The sequence below is a fragment of the Tiliqua scincoides genome, chromosome 6 (assembly GCF_035046505.1).
Source record: "Tiliqua scincoides isolate rTilSci1 chromosome 6, rTilSci1.hap2, whole genome shotgun sequence".
Classification (NCBI taxonomy): Eukaryota; Metazoa; Chordata; class Lepidosauria; order Squamata; family Scincidae; genus Tiliqua; species Tiliqua scincoides.
In genome coordinates, this window is record NC_089826.1 from 18,473,626 (window position 1) to 18,490,570 (window position 16,945).

The window sequence follows — 16,945 nt, forward strand, 5'->3', positions numbered from 1 at the left end:
GTATCCCAGAAATCTGTAAAAAGCATCAATAAAATAACTCACATCATTGCTCATCATTACAACAATCTACCCTATTATCAAGAACATGTCCCATATGCATGTGCAGCTTGAACAGCGAGGGTCAAACTACATGTTATGCTAAATGAACAGTTCGGTTCTGCACATTTATTGCTTTTCACTAAGAATAGCAGCTACAGGTTGGTCCATCAGGAATGGGACTGTGGCACATGAAAAAAGCATTTTTACAAAACCCTTTTCCTTCATACCATAGTCTCACCAAATTCCATCCTGGGGCAAGGAACAATTTTTGTTGAGACTACAGCTCAAGGGACACGAAGGGTGAAATTACAAGTTTAGCATAGGGTGTAGTTTGATCATCAGCAGAAATATTAGCCCAGTTCATGTATCATATAAGCTGATATTTATCTGTTTGCTTGGTACACTTATACCTCACCTTTTCCATGATAAACTTCAAGCAGCTTAGATGGGGATTCCTATAATTCTCCCTATTGGGACAGCCCATGGCTCAGAGAGACCACTTGTTTTGCATGTAGAAAGTTCTAGATTCAATCCCTGGTATTTCCCTGCAATCCCTGTCTGAAACTCTGCCAGTCAGTGTGGACCAGGGGTCAGCAACCTGCAGCCCACAGGCCAGATCCGGCCCATGCAGAGTTCAATTTGTGTGGTGAGTTCTCCTGCCTAATTTGCAGCACGCTGGACAGAAAACAGCAGAGCTGCCTGCCCAGCTGCTGCTCATGGAGTCCCTGTGCACCAAATTGGGCAGGAGGCTTATGGTGTCAACAATATGTGTTGATCTCAGGATAATGTATGTCACAGGTTGGTACTGATTATAATTATATCCCAGCTTTTCTTCAAGGAGTTCAAAGCAATATTTTAGCTTCACAGCGAAGTGTCAGCAAAATCCTTCAGGTTGAACGACACAATCAGCAGTGTCCTGTTTTAGCCCTAGTTTCACTAAGTTAACCCTAAGCAGAAAGCATTCTCAATTTATGATAGGGGTCTTCAAACTTTTCAGTACGAGGGCTGTTTCATATATCTGACACAGTGCTGAGGACTGGAAAACTGATAAGTTTAAATAATAATAAATACATTAGAGATGGAAGGGGGGAATGGATTTTGAAAAGGGATTTGGGGATCAGAAGACAAAATTGATTTGGACAGAAAGAAGGGAGAATGGAGATTGATTTTTGAATGAAAATTAATGTTTGGATAACTAATTTTTGAAAGGAGGAATATGGTAGAGAATCAATTTTGGGGGAAAAATTTGAAGGGGAAATTATTTGGAGGGACTGGGGAGAGAATTGATGTGTTGGAGGGATAAAGACTTGGGAAACAATTGAGTAATAAGTAAAGTTGGAAGAAATCTGAGAAATAAATTTGTAAAGAGAAAACATGCTTTCAGTATGCATTGGATAAACAGGACCGATTGGCCAGCAGACTGATCAGGGTTTTAGATGTATCTGGAACTCCTTTTCTCAGGTTTCCAAAGGGTGTGTTATAATTTTTGGAACATGCACTCTCTCTCAGCCTTCTGGGGCAATCTTCAGCAGAAGCATCTCTCCGCATAAGGCTCTGTATTCCTGGCCCATCCACAGGTTGCTGTCGGCCAGAATAGTCAAGCTTAGCCAGTACATGCCACGGGTTGTATCAAATGAGCCAGATTTGGCCCCCAGGCTGAGGTTTGGAGACCCATGATTAAAAGCATTGCAGCTGGGCTTCTGCTAGTTCCCTCACAGGGTGGGGGTGCTCATTGTGCCTCTTCCCCAAGCCATTTCTTTTTAAACCTTTGCTGCTGTGGCTACAGCATGGTCAAGGTTCCTTCAGCTCGCCACATCCTACATTTTTCTCCACTTTCCCTTTAACCTCAGCCCACAGCCTGGAGGCACAGCTAAATAACATGGTGCTCAGTTGCTCCATCTTCCAGTCAAGCTGAGCAGACTAGACACCAACTTAAAACCAAGCCATCTGAAGTGATTAGACCGCCTGAGGCACTGCACTCCTCCCTCCATGTGGGCTCTTTAATCAAAGCAGGAAATGCAGAGGATGCTGGGATGCTCCTTCCTCCACTAGGTTCTGTTTAAAAAGCTTGGTGGAAGAAGAAATGAGGGTGAGAAGGCAGGGGGCTGGATCATCATGCTCCACAGACCAGAACACAGTAATCCTTCCTGCATAGCTAGCTATTTCCTCCACATAGCCTCCTTTAAATAAAGCAGGAAATGAAGAGCACACACTAGGATTGATGTCAGCATGGCCTGCATTTCCTGCTTTGATTAAAGAGCCTGTGGAGGAAGGGACAGGTAAGGAGGCAGGCCCTGCCAGTGGTGGACTGGAGGGAGATGATGGGTCTCTGCTCATCACCCCCAACCCAACTGCTGTCCAATGCAAACATAATCATTTACGTCATGGATAAGCTGGACACGGTAAAAAATGTAAGGGAGAATTTGAGGGATGGGGGAGGAGGACAGAGAAGCCTAATCAGACACTGCTACGGTATGTATTTTAATTTCATTTTTATAATTGAAATCTTGTAGATGTTACAGGATGAAGGCAATAATCACTTATAGGACAACCTGGTGTCAGTCTTGTTACATTCCTGCATAAGACTTGGGCTTTGTACATTTAACAATGGAAAAAATTCATTTTGTAACACCATCCTAGTACATAGTTTCCATTATACATATGCTACTGCTTATGTGATACAGGTCACAGACTCACATTACCAGCTTCTTAAAGCACCAGTTGAGAACTGAATTATGCAAAAGCTATCTTCTATTTATTTACCAAAATGCCACATTTTAATCACAGGTCACTGAAGAATAAAACTTTTTCATTCCACAGGAAGCACCTATGAAAAGTCTGCCTGTGTGTGATTGGTACGTAATGGAAAATCAAGAGAAGGTGATTCTTATAATTATATATTTTCTGGCCCTATGCAGGTTCACTCTCTATGAAATGTCAACCAATGCTACAGGGCAAAAGCAGTGCAGAACATGAGCAATGGGTAATTTAAAGTGAAAATCTATGCTGCTGGCCCTTCAATGCAAACAATTCAGTGCCATCTAGGAGGACTAGAAAATGATTGCTCTACAAAATGGAGCTTTACAATTCAAAACAAATATTCTTTGCAGTAGGAGGCATGTTTATGCTTAGCATGCTATTAAATTGTCATCCTGGTTACCTTTAAGAGTTTATTAAACTTTTGTACATTTAAGAAAAAAATCCAAATTTGAATGTATTGCAGGAATTTATGCAATGTGAATAGGAAATGTAATTCTCAGCAGTTGTTTCTGTAAGGAATTTTCCAATTTATTTAAGAATGAAGAAAAATGGAAGGGCGTTTTAGGAGCATAAGTTTCCTCTCCCAGTTAATGGCAAGCAGGGTGACATTTGCTGGGGATCATCATGGGGCAAGGGGGCAAGCCATCTCCCCCCATGCCATGTCTCTGAACCAACTCCCCCACCTATGGCTACATTTTGAAAAAAGAGAAAAGCATCAGGAGTTCCAGTCCCCCACATCATGCCTAATCTGTACCAAATAAACCCCTGGCAAGTTAAAGATAGATTATTGTAGCATAAGCATCTATACAGGAAAGCATCAACCTCATAAGTCATATGGTATCACTTAGAATGGAAGATGATTCAGTGAGAGGAACAGTTCAGAAGCAGACAGCAAACTTTGCCTCGATAGTAACCACCCACCATTAAGGTTGGAGAGAGGGATCATACAATGACACAACTCTGGCCAGCCCATGCCTGAGTTGTGATGTGAGCTCAATATAAACAGCCAGAGGAAAAGGCCAAGGAAAGGAAGCTGCACTAGATGCAAGGAGAAAGAAGACACAGTACAGGGGTGGCCAAGAATGACCAGTCCCATGGATGTTATGCTGATAACATATGGAGGAGTGTTGGTCTTCAGAGCCAAGGTTCTCCCACTTAGGCACTGGATCTTTTGCTAAAACATCAATCATCCTTGAATGGAGTAGGCTCTTGCCAGCAAAAGCTCAGGTGACAATAAATTAGTTAATTTTCAGAGTGCCATAAGTCTGTTTTTTGCTCCAACACACAAAGGTATTCTTCTGATATTTAAGAACCAGTGAACAATAATAGACATTACCAAGGTGATGTTAAGGTGACTTAATTTACTCCAGAGCAACTGTCAAGTAGCTCTTGTATTCACATGGTCTGTTACTGTGAAGTAACAAGGGAGCAATGAGGCAGTCAAGAGGGACATTTATAGTGTGTCCGTGTTATAATTGTCTTTTTGCAGCCTGTGTATGGTTCATTTTGATATAAATGACACGTCAGATTTGGGTCAGAGAACTGTATAAGCCAACTTAATCTCCAGGCCAAAAAACAACATACACATGTGTATAAAGAATCAACTGTACAACGTGCAACTAGAATATACAGATTTTCATAAAATAATACATTATGTGGCACTCCATAAAATACCAATCAGAGAAAAACTGTACCCAATAAAAGTCTTTTTATTATGTTAAATTTATCTACAAAGTAATCAAAAAAATTTCTATATTGGGCAGTCCAGTTCTAACTAGCACTGGCACAACAAGGCTACCTGGCCTGTGCTGTATCCAGTGCTAATTGGGAGAAAGTTGAAGTTGTTCTTAGGGTAAGGAGATATTTGAGCCGATAGCCTATAGCCGTGGTTCTCACACATTTAGCACCGGGTCCCACTTTTTAGAATGAAAATCTGTCAGGACCCACCGGAAGTGATGTCATGACCAGAAGTGACATCATCAAGCAGGACAATTTTTAACTATCCTAGGCTGCAATCCTACCCACACTTACCCAGGAGTAAGTCCCATTGACTGTCATTGTTTAAAGAATATACATAGTAGCTTGTTAAAAGTACAGGTCTGTAACATTTCCCCAAATGCAGTCCCATACCATGGGAGCATCAAGTCTAATATACGTATTTTTAAAAAATACTGAAATGAATGGGGACCCACCTGAAATTGGCTCGCGACCCGCCTAGTGGGTCCCGACCCACAGTTTGAGAAACACAGACCTATAGGGCTAATCAAATCTCTGCCAGCTATTTAGCTGGCAGAAGTCTCAGTTGCCCTGTGAAGGGCTCCCTGGCCTGGGAAGAGGGTATGGAGACAGCGGAGGAGGCCTCCACTGATCCTTCCACCTGGGCTGGGTCCACCCCCATTCTGCCCGCAGCATGGCCCTGCATCACTTGGCACATTATTTGATTGTGCTGACAGCGGGGGGCTCCAAATGCGATGCTGGCAGGGCGGGGCAGGCTGCTTGACTAGTGCGCTACTGTGTCAACGAACAGCACAGTTAGGATTGCACACTCAAGTGTATCTCCTAGAATAGAAGACCAGGTCTCTTGACACCTTGTACCAGATACCTAGTACAAAGTAGACTTGTGTTACATCAGCTCTGAATGCAATCTACACATGTAACTTTTTTCAGCAAAATGCAAGAGAGGGCTTTATTCCTTTCCTACTGTTGTGTCTAGCTATTTGCGATGAAACACAACTGTAATTTAAACATGTCATTCAGAACTAACATGGAGCATGTATGTACTCATGTACCTGTTTTCAAAACTACAATGAAATATGAGATATGGTGCTGATATCTTACAAACTATGACTAGGAACACAGAGAAGGAACAGAGTGTGCTTCAGCTGAAGCAAGAAACAAGGAAGAGGCTGCATCCTCTCTGGAATAACAAATATAGTTCACAAGTGCCTGATGAAAAATACCTAGGAAGTAAACACAAATGAACATGTCATGATGCCATGTACTGGGTCAAGCGATTCATCCATCTGCCCCCAGTGCTGCTTATGTCATCCAGGAACTGCTGTTTGCATCTCAGGCAAGGGTCCTTCCCACCCCTACCTGACAACCCTTAAGAAGGGTTGCTAGGAACTAAACCTGGGACCTTCCCACACACCTAACATGTGCTCTTCCACTGAACTATGGCCCTTTCCTTAAGGGCATCTGGGCATGGAAAAGGTGAGGGGCAGTCAGTAGACTGGCAGCCCAATCCTAACCAACTTTCCTGAGCTGCTGCAGCCAGTGCAGCCCTGAGGTAAGGGAACAAATGTTCCTGAAGCCTTCGTTCCTGCCCCCCTCCCCAGCAAGAAGCGTGCACTTCATTGGCACAGCTACATCAGCACTGGGAAATTGGATAGGATTGGGCTGCAGGATTCCTACCACTCAGGTGCTCCAAAGTCAGTGAACTTAACCAAGAAGAGCTGAGTTCCCTCAGAACAGTTTGTTTCGGATGTGAACTGGGATTTCTGCCTTTTTTGGTCACATCTCTGGGAACCACCTCCAATTGGTTGGCATCTGTCATTAGTTAGCATATCCCTCTCTGGGAATGGCCTTTGCTGCTGAATACTTTCCACATGGGCAATGAAGAAGACACAAGAAATATTCACTCACAGATTAAAATAAAAGGAATAGAATTGTCAGTTTGACTCTTTTTTTTTTTAACTCTGCACAAGTAGAATAAGACTATACACACACACACACACACACACACACACACACACACACACACACACACGTATACATTTAGATGCAATTTCTGCAAAAAACAAGGCAATAACTGTAGGAAGGAGAAATCTGGCTGTTGACCTGCCAGAAGAACATTTACTTTCTTCAGTTTTATTTTTTCTTCAGACCACTCAAAACGTAAGCTGAATATGTAGTAGGTCTTATTTCCAGTTTATGGAATGCAAATACCGAATAATCCAGTCACCCATGGAAGATAAGTGGAAGGAATTTCAAGGAGCTCACAATTGTGTTGATAAGCTGCAGTGCTGTCAATCAAGGAAGGCATTTTCCTGCACAAACCTCACTGAAACAATGGAGACCAGCGCAAGTGCACTATTATGGTTTTGTGTAGCACTCACTCATTTCATTGGGGTTTGACCAGAAGAACACCCTACTAGATTGTGCCTCGTCTCTATTTAACTGTAGTTCCAACTTTCCAAATTATAAATATACTTCACTGACAAGCACCATCGGTTAGCAGCATTTCCTATACTTTATCTCCAGCAAAGACAATTAAGAAACATCAATATTCGCACAGAGCTTTTTTATTGCAAATGCTGGTATTTTTATATATTCCAAAAGCCTGCTAGAGTCAATAAAGCATGTCCCTCCCAAAAGGATGAACAGCATTGGTGAGACTACTCGTGCTGTTAATTTAGGAGGCAAAATCAACAAGGGAGGTTAAAAGCTTGTTTTCCAGAACAGTACTCTATAAATGCTGGATGAGTAAAACATTTAGGTTAATAGGACTCAGTGGAGTATTCACAACAATCTGTGCAAGGAAGGAAAGATCTAACCTGCTGAGTTTTCAAGAATGTGGTGCTTTGCGCTGTTCTAAAACAATGACTGGCTCTTAGTCAGTCTAGGTTAACTCCATAAAAGAAACGCTTGGAGACACTTTATGAAGAATGCAGTGAAGGCCTTGTGGAAGTGATATTCTGCAGGATAATTCTGTGGTAATCTCCAGGCGGCCTTTACACTAAATATGAATGATGGTGGTATGGGGACAAATGATGATGCTCCATTAAATATGAAGGACAATGTTATAATATCTGACACATCATTTTCTCTCTCTGAACAAATTAATCAATCTGCCATGTTTAAAGAAAATTAAGAGCTCAAAATCTAAAACTAAATATTGAAATTTGAGAATCTACAAGTAAGGAATTTGGATTAAGTCAAAAGCTGTCTTCAGTCATTTTTGGCCCAAACCTATAGGGGCCTTGTGCAGAAGAACTAGTATTCTGGCAATGCAAGATCCTTTGTGGCTGTCACACATAGTGACACACCACTCAGCAGGGACCATCAATGATATCAGTTGCTGGAAAGTCAGCAGAGGGGGCAGGGGGGAGGGAGAGAGGGGGCGGATGCAAGGGGCAAGGAGAGGGAGGCATGGGACAGAGATTGGTACAGGGAAGAGGGTGGATCAAGGCCAGGAAGAGGGCAATATCAGTGACAGTAGTATCCTAACCTTTTTGCAGCCTAAGGGCGCAATCCTAACCAACTTTCCAGCACTAACAGCTGTACCAATGGTTTGTGCACTGCATCTTGCAGTGGGGAGGCAGTCAAGAGGGCCTTCTCAAGGTAAGGGCATGTTTGTTACCTTACCTTGGGGCTGCATTGTGGCTAGGTTGGTACTGGAAAGTTGGTTAGGATTACGCCCTAAATCTACTTTCCTGGATCGTTTTGAACTTCTGCCAACAAAGTAGCTGGTTCAGGTCTAAGCAGACCCAGCAGGCAGCAAGGACTTACTGGAGTAAAGGAACAAATGTTCCCTTATCCAAAGAGACCTCTAGAACTCCCCACTGCCACAGGACGCAGCACATGCTCCTGTGGTGCAGCTGCAATGGTGGGGGAGTTTATGTAGGTTTGGGCTTCCTGCGTTTGAGCCGTATGTATACAGGATTCTGGCCACAGGGAGAACTCTGATCCATGTAAGCTTTTGATGCATACCCAACATGCTAAAGAGTATTAACACAGGCATTGATAAATTCACGTTAAATTAGCATGGCAGATCAATAGCCAGGATGATTTCACTTTTGGCATGTCAATGTTACATAGGCTGGAACATGTGCTAAATACATTTAAATGTGACTGGGCATACACAGCAAGTGCACATGGGTATGGGTTTGCACATGGCTCATGTCCAGTATAAATAGGGATGATAAAATGTTTCATGTTTTTTAATCCTTTTTTGTTATTCTATGGCAGGCGTGCTCAAGACATCGATCGCGATCGACCGGTTGATCTCGAAGCAAAATCCGGTCGATCACATGCTGAGCCTCCCATCCGCCATGTTGAAAGGGGCGGGAAAGAGCCCCGGAGCTTCCTGATTGGCCCGCCATGTTGAAAGGGGCGGGAAAGAGCCCCGGAGCTTCCCGATTGGCCCGCCATCGCATCCAGTGCCGAGGCGCTATGGCGGAGATGAGCGGGAGCTGCCCCGGGCGCTGCGAGCCTGCAGCCAGCGGGAGGGCGAGCGCCGCTGGAGGCGCCGCCGAGACCCCCTCCCTGGGGACAGGTAAGGGGAGCCCGTCAGGAAGCGTGGCGCAGCTGGGCTGCGCTGCCTCGCGTCGCCGCCTTCCTCCCAAGGCTGGGATCGGCCCTGCGGCGCCCTCGGAGAACATTTCCTGATCCCAGAGGGTGAGCTGAGCAGGTGCCTCGGGGCAGAGGGAGGGCGGGTGGGGAAGAGGCTGTGGGGCTGCCCCCAAGTTGCCCCCCTGGACGGCTCCCCAGCCGCTCCCCTGGTCCCACACCTGGTGTCCCCCCACTTCCCATCATCCCCCCACGTTGCTCTCCTGGAGGGCTCCCCAATCCCTCCCCCTGGCCCCACACCTGGTGTCCCCCCACTTCCCATCACCCCTCCAAGTTGCCCCCCTGGAGGGCTCCCCAGCTGCTCCCCGTGGCCCCACACATGGAGTCACCCCACTTCTCATCACCCCCCAAGTTGCCCCCCTGAAGGGTAGATCTCCGGGCCTTGCTGGGTTTCAAAGTAGCTCTTGAGCCAAAAAAGTGTGAGCACCCCTGTTCTATGGGGTCAACATGACTTCTGAGGCTGCAATCATATGCATACTTTCCTGAGAGTAAGCACCATTGAAGATAATGCGACTTACTTCTGAGTAGACAAGAATAGGATTGTGCTCTGAGGCTCCAATGCATTTCTGTAGCTTGCCAGTCTTGTTGCATATACATTGAGTAAGTAGAAATTATTCTATTTGTAGTTATTTAGTAACTTGACACCAAAAACCTTCTTCACAGATGATTACAATAAATCTGTGGTGGGGAAAGCTTTTGCTTTCCTGTACTGAGAAAATTTGAGGTCCTGTAAATAGATGTATGAAGCTGCTTTGTTTTTTACTAAAACCCTGAGGTCCACCAACTGAAAACATGCAAAATAGTGGAGGAGCAACACCAAATATAAATGGTGGCTCATGGGGTGCAGCCAATTAATCACAAGCTCCAAGGAACAATCTAATGCAGTGGTTCTCACATTTTTAGCACCGGGACCCACTTTTTAGAATGAAAATCTGTCAGGATCCACCGGAAGTGATGTCATAACCGGAAGTGACATCATCAAGCAGGAAAATTTTTAACAATCCTAAACTGCAATTCTACCCACACTTTCCTAGGAGTACGTCCCATTTACTATCATTGTTAAAAGCAGATACAGAGTAGCCTGTTAAAAGTACAGATCTGTAACATTTCTCCAATGCAGTCACATGCATCAAGTCTAATATATTAAAAATAAAATAAATGGGGACCCACCTGAAATTGATTTGCGGCCTACCTAGTAGGTCCCAACCCACAGTTTGAGAAACACTGATCTAATGGGATAAGCTGTGTATGCAAGTTCAAATTTACATCTGAGTTGCTGAAAACCAGGAATTCTAACCAAAAAAAACCTGACTGGAAGCACTGCAAAGACCTGGTAAAGGCACTCAATTTATACTCATATTTTACAGGTGAAAAACATTGAGACCAAGTGATATTAAGCAATTAGCACAAGGCTAACCATGCCAGAAAATGTGTGTGTCTTGCAATTTTTCTAGGAACAGCAAATTGTGTCAGTACTCTCTGGGTACACAAAGACTCAAAGAAACACAACTCGCCCATTGATCAGCCAACTAAGGGCACAATCCTATCCAATGTTCCATTGCCAGTGCAGCTGTGCCAATAAGGTGTGCACTGCATTCTGTGGTGTGGAGGCAGTCAAAGAAGCCTCCTCAAGGTATGGGAACATGTGTTCCCTTACCTCAGGGTTGCATTGCTGCTGCACTGGTACTGGGAAGTTGGATAGGATTGGGCCCTAAGTGTGCATAGGACTGAAGCTTTTTTGTTATTACGTCTGTTAAATAACTGAGAGCCAGAAAACTGTGCTCATTTATCGCAAATCATGCAGAGAGATACTAATAGATGACCTTGTGCTTGCCTGAGGTAGATATCAAGAATATTTACACAAGTAGGGTAACTATGGTCAGTATGAGAATAAGGATTTCATCATCATACAGAACAGAGGAAGAGATGGATAAAAGTATCCTGAGATCCAGAGCCTGGTTTAAGAGGATTCTCTTGTGATTACAAATCTATGTCTTATCCCTTCCATATCTGCAAAGTTTTATTGCCACTTTCTATGTTTTGGTGGGACCACTTGACCCATCATTTGCTCCATCTATTTCCTCTGTTTCAGCTGGTACTTCTGACAACTGCCCCCTTTTTTTTGTCTAGCTTATTTTTCATCCATCCTCATCCCAGGTTAACTGAGATTGGGCCCAATCCTGAACTGGCTTTCCACGGTATGCACTGTTGCAAATGTGCTGCAAGGCATGTTTGCAGGCCCTAGTGCCGGACAAGCGCCAGTGGTAGCTCAGCTCTGGCTGGTGCTGGGCTACTACAGGGGGGCCACCAGAGCTCTGCCACTTGGCAGTCGTGCAGACCACCAAGCAGCAGAGAGGTAAGTGGGGATGTGAGGGGAGGCGGAGAGGAGATGTTCCAGGGAGGACGGAGGTGGGTGGAGAGTGGGGAGAGGGCGGGGAGGGAGGTGGGACCAGGATCCAGTGCCTCCAGGTCATGCTCAACGCCCAACACAAAGGTTCTTGATTCACCGCCAACCTTTGGGTTAGCGGTGAATCAAGTAGCCCCATTACAGGGCTACTCGCTTAATTGGGGGGAAGAAATGAAAGTCCCCTTTTCCGGAGAGGCTGGCAGCTGCCCAGAGTGTGCAGGATGCAGCGGCAGCCATTTTCAGCACCACTGCAGCCCTGCACAGCTCAGGATTGGGCTGTTTGTCTCAGGATCCTTCCCATCAAACAAGGAAGCAAGACAAGCACACTGTGTTTTCTGGCTCTGTACCGCAGTGGACCCTGCCAGACAGGAAAACTGGGGGATGAAGTTTTCTCATTACCCTGCCCTATGACACAGATCAGATCATGTATTACTGTATTATTCAGATCAGAACATGTATTAAATGTTTTGTTTTTTTTAAGACCTGGTGGAATCCAATCTTCTCCCTATAAAAAACAGAAGAGCAAATATATAGCACCACAAATACATAAACACAAGAGTTCAGCTGCTAATGGCTTATTGGGTTTTATTTTGTTTTGTTTTTTTTAATCAGCCTGAGGCATATCCCAGGCATGGAAAAGAGCAGCCCATGCAATTAATTTTTCAGAAGTTAGAGTAAACTAAAACTGACTTTTTTTTAATGGCAAACACCACATATCTAATCTTGTACCTCACATTCTAATGCCAGCATCTAAAGGTTTTTTTCTGCTACTAAACTGCCAGTCTCATACCAACATTGTATATGAATATATGGCTGCATACTGATGTACACCTGGAAGCAGAAGTCAGTAGGCATGCTTTTGCTGCAGGGCAAACTCTGTTCCCCCTCCCCTTCTTCCCTCTGTTGATACCAGTGCAGACTGTAGATCAAATCCTGATTACTTCTTTCCACTTGCCCCTCTTTGTATTTTTCAGGCAAGCTGCCTGCTTTGCATTTGCTTTTATTTTCAAAGTACCTGGCACAGTGATCTGATTAAAAGTTTGTTTGGGGCTTTGTGCCGCTGTTGTTGTTTTAGTCCAGGAGTGTCCAAAGTTTTTGGCAGGAGGGCCACATTGTTTCTCTGACACTGTGTTGGGGGCCGGGGAAAAAAAAGAATTAATTTACATTTAAAATTTGAATAAATTTATATAAGTTTACATAAATGAATATATGAAAGATGGAACTTATATGAATGAATGAAGGTCTTGAATTGGTCAAGGCCTATAAAAGGCCTTGCACAAAGCAAGGCTGGTTTTTCCTTTGCTGCTGCTACTGCATCACAGACGTGAAACAACAAGCAGTGAAGGGATTGCTCATCCACAGCTCACGCATCAAAAGTCAAACAGTTTGAGACGTCAAACAGTTGCCCTCACGCTGGGAGCAGCTGCGTTGGGCCAGTGTGGGCTCCAACAAATCTCCAGAGGGCCAGAGGCTCATTGGAGACTGGGGGCTCCCTGAGGGCCGCATTGAGAGGCCTCAAGGGCTGCAAGTGGCCCCAGAGCCAAGGTTTGGGCACCCGTTTTAGTCTATAAAATGTACCCTGACACTCTGCAATCATGACTGGCATAAGATTCAACCAAACAACACTACATACAACTCTTTCTTGAGAAAGGGAGGGTGTCTCCATTATTAACACAAGACATGGCCAATCAGTGCACAAATCTGAGAGAGAGGGCTTCCCCTAAGCCCAATCTGTTCTAACTGAGGAACAGGTTCCATGAATAATTAAGAAACACCTATTCATACCTTTCCCAAGGTGTGGCACAATAGGGAATGGTCATCTATGAGTGACAGAAACTCATCAAAGACAATCTCCAAGCAATAGGATGGTCCAGGATGAGTTCTTCCCATAAAACTCTATATTAATATACAGCCAAAATATTATTGAAAGTCTGGCCATAGACCACAAATTTTTCATTTCTCCTTCCACCTGACCTTGGGGTATTTGAGATCTGACATATTGGTGCTGCATAACACTGTTGCTCCCATTTCATCCACTGCCTTGGGATTTCTATGCCAGCCTTGGCTAAAATAGGAACAAGTCACTTTTCAATTTTCTCCTTTCCTTTTCCCCTGTTCTTCCCCCTCAGATGTGGACAAATTCTATCTCAGGGCCAGCTGAGAAGACTCACGAAAAAATAAAATCCTGTAATTGCTGTCACAACTGGAAAATGTCTTGGCTCCCTTACTTCACTTTTCAATTCTCCCTCTCCTCATTTAAACCCATTCCCCTGAGCCCTCCCTGCAGCTTCCGCATTACTTCACATCCAGATCAACCTAGGAGAAGTGTTCTTGACTGCAAGTATACAATATCTTCCTGTGAACTGATCCTGGGAGAAAACTGACAGGAGCTGGGCAGCATCTGGTTCAGGACAAAGCATCCCTAAGGGGTGAGGGTATAAATGTCCTTGATCATCCAGAAGAAAGGGTACACTCTGAAAATGAACATGATGCAGGACAAGACAGCACATTAAAGAGAGTAAATGGACACAGAGGAAGATGCACACATCTACAACACTTGCAAGACGACACAATGTACAGATTTTGCAAATACCAGAAGTATAGAAATGCCAAAAGTCTCAGAAGCAAGATGGAGGAGCTGGAATGCTTGGTTGCAGATATAGTGGACATAATGGAAACCTGGCAAACAGAGAATTAATGGAATATGGTCACTCCAGAATACAATACAGAATGGTGTATAGTGATGGTGTGGCTCTATATGTCAAAGAGAGTACTGAATCCAATAAACTACGTAACTTAGGGGGGATCAGTCACTTCAAAAGAATTACTGAAGGTGGAACTACTAGGCCCAAATAATAGCTTAATACTGGGGGCATGTTATTGCCACCCTGACCAGAATGCTGAGAGTGATCATGACTCAGAGAAAGAAATCAGAAAGGCATCTACAGGAAAGAGTGTTGTAGTAGTAGGTGACCTCAATTACTCTCACATAGATTGGGTAAATTCATGTTCAGGCCATGACAAAGAGAGAACATTTCTAAATACACTAAATGACTATGCCCTGGAACAGGTGGTCACTGAACAGACCAGAGCATCTCTCTCTCTCCCTCTAGTTTGTGTAGTATTTGTGTGCAGTGTTCCCTCTAAGCTGTGTGGCAGTGCAGCTCTAAACCAAGCCCTGTGCAGCTTGGAACTTCAGAATTTGCTATTGATGATGACAACCATCACCAAGCAATTTGGACTGCTGCTGTGCAACCATGGTAGGGCTATGAACACCTGGGAAGGAAATTAGAAGGAACATATCTTCTCTGTGTGTGTTAGGTCTATTCTTTCACACACAGAGAAGATATGAAAGGGGTGGGAGCCTAAAGTTCATCCTCCAGGCTCCTGTTATATAAATCTCTTAACTGACACAGCAAGACCTCAGAGCAAGCACAGCCTTTGTCCACAAATAAGTGAAAGCCAATCCAATGAATCTCTAGGATCTAAATTCTTGTTTACTCCCTAGTTATGAAAAAAGTCAGAATGTGTTATGCATACAAGTCGTCATTTAATGGATAGATTTTTAGAAACTGTGACTTTAGGTGAAATGACGTATAACAAAACCAGTTTTACCATAGGCTAAATTATATACCTTGTCCACAAAGGGTTTTCCAAAGAGGACAAACAAATATTGGGGAAGACGGCTATAGCACTCTTGCTCATCCGAGTCAGCCTCTCCACCGTGGGGCTTCAGTGGCATGGATGGAGCCTCCAGACATCAGCTCTCAGAGCAGGCAGGAGTCATCATTGGCCTCTGTTCCCCTCTGGTACTGCCCTATTGGTCTGCCCCAGCTTTCAAGTTGTTGAGGCTTCAAAGGCTGGTCCAGCCACCCTCTGCCTCCCACTTCCCTGTCCAGCCATGTTTCTTATCCCACTGGAATGGGAGTGCTGCCTCGCTTGCCTCGCTCGGCAGTGTCCCACAATTTGAGAGCCAGGAGGAACTGCATGTTCTGCTCAGACCTAGACACACGTGTCGTCGTTGTCCAGCGAGCTGGGATGGGAGAACCCTAGCAGGTTTTGTGCTTCAGCAGATCAGCCAGCTCTTCCAGGTTCACTCAACAACATTATAACAAACGTTGGATAAAGGTCAGTAAGAGAGAACTTCTTGTATTTGGAATGCACTATTTTCACTAATGCACTTTGATGTTTCGAAAGATAAGTTTCAATATGAATGGCAAATATGCCACCTCCATTTAGCTAACAGTACCGGAAACCTTTCATTTCTGCTTCAGTTAAATGGAAGCCATAACTTTCTTCACATGCAACAACCAGCTTAGGTCCCGATCCAGACCTCTGCGTACTTGTTCATCGCCAGCATGCACTGTCACAAACATGCCATAAGGCATGTTTGAAAACACTTACTATGAGTCCAACGCCAGAGCTAGACGAGCGTCAACCTGTGCTGAGCCAGCTCTTGCACTGGGCACACGTTCTGCCACCTGGCGGTCGCCCGGACTGCCTGGCGGCAGAGAGGTGAGTGGAGGTGTCAGAGGAGGCAGGGAGGAGCTGTTCTGGGGGGGAGGCGGGGGAAGGCAGGCGGCGTGGCAGGAGGAGGGAGCAGGGGACAGGTGGAGCACCATACTACCGGATCATGAGCCCCATGTGGGACCACGCGGTCCGATATGGGACTCTCTGATTCTGTGGTAGCTCCAGAGCTGCCATAGAATCGAGTATCCTCATTGTGGGGCTGCTTCCCTTAACCAGGGGAAGGGAACAAAAGTCCTTTTTCCCTGAGTAGCTGGTGGCAGCTTCCTGGTTGCATGCTGAATACCGCAGCAGTCATTCTGGCACCAGGTATTCATTTTGGCACCTCACACACTGGGCAGCTCAGGCTTGGGCTGCCCATAAGTTAAATAATAGTCCAAGTTCACATAACGGCATTACTCTATTTCTACAACAACTTTTATTAGCAATATTAGATTTAATAGCAATTCAGCATGTCAAATTTAATTGTTATGATAAATGCAAAGTTATATTTAACTTTGACAGTTTCTGTTTTTTTAGCTCATCTGAGCCATCTGGAATAAAATGACATGCTTGTGTAGTGCAATATTCAGCTATACAATATGCACATTACAATGCATCAAAAATGACATTCCATGATATTATGACTTGCAGCCCAATCCACCAGCACCGACACAGCCATGCAAAAAGGCCAAGCTGCAAAGGCCAAGGTGGGGAGGTGGTGATTGGACAGCCTGCAGGTGATAATAAAAACAATGACAAAAATTAAAATAAAAAATTGAGAAATTAAAAATTAATCCATCACTGGATCCAGATGGCACCCATCAAAGAGTTCTTAAGGAACTCAAGAATGAATTGGCTGATCTTCTGACTAAAAAATGC

At 44.5% G+C, this 16,945-nt stretch overlaps 1 protein-coding gene across 1 annotated transcript in view; it reads right to left on the reverse strand.

Annotated features, from left to right (window-relative positions):
• Positions 1-16,945, reverse strand: part of STPG2 (sperm tail PG-rich repeat containing 2) — a 290,626-nt gene that overhangs the window by 115,596 nt on the left and 158,085 nt on the right. The gene's annotated exons all lie outside the window — the stretch shown is intronic.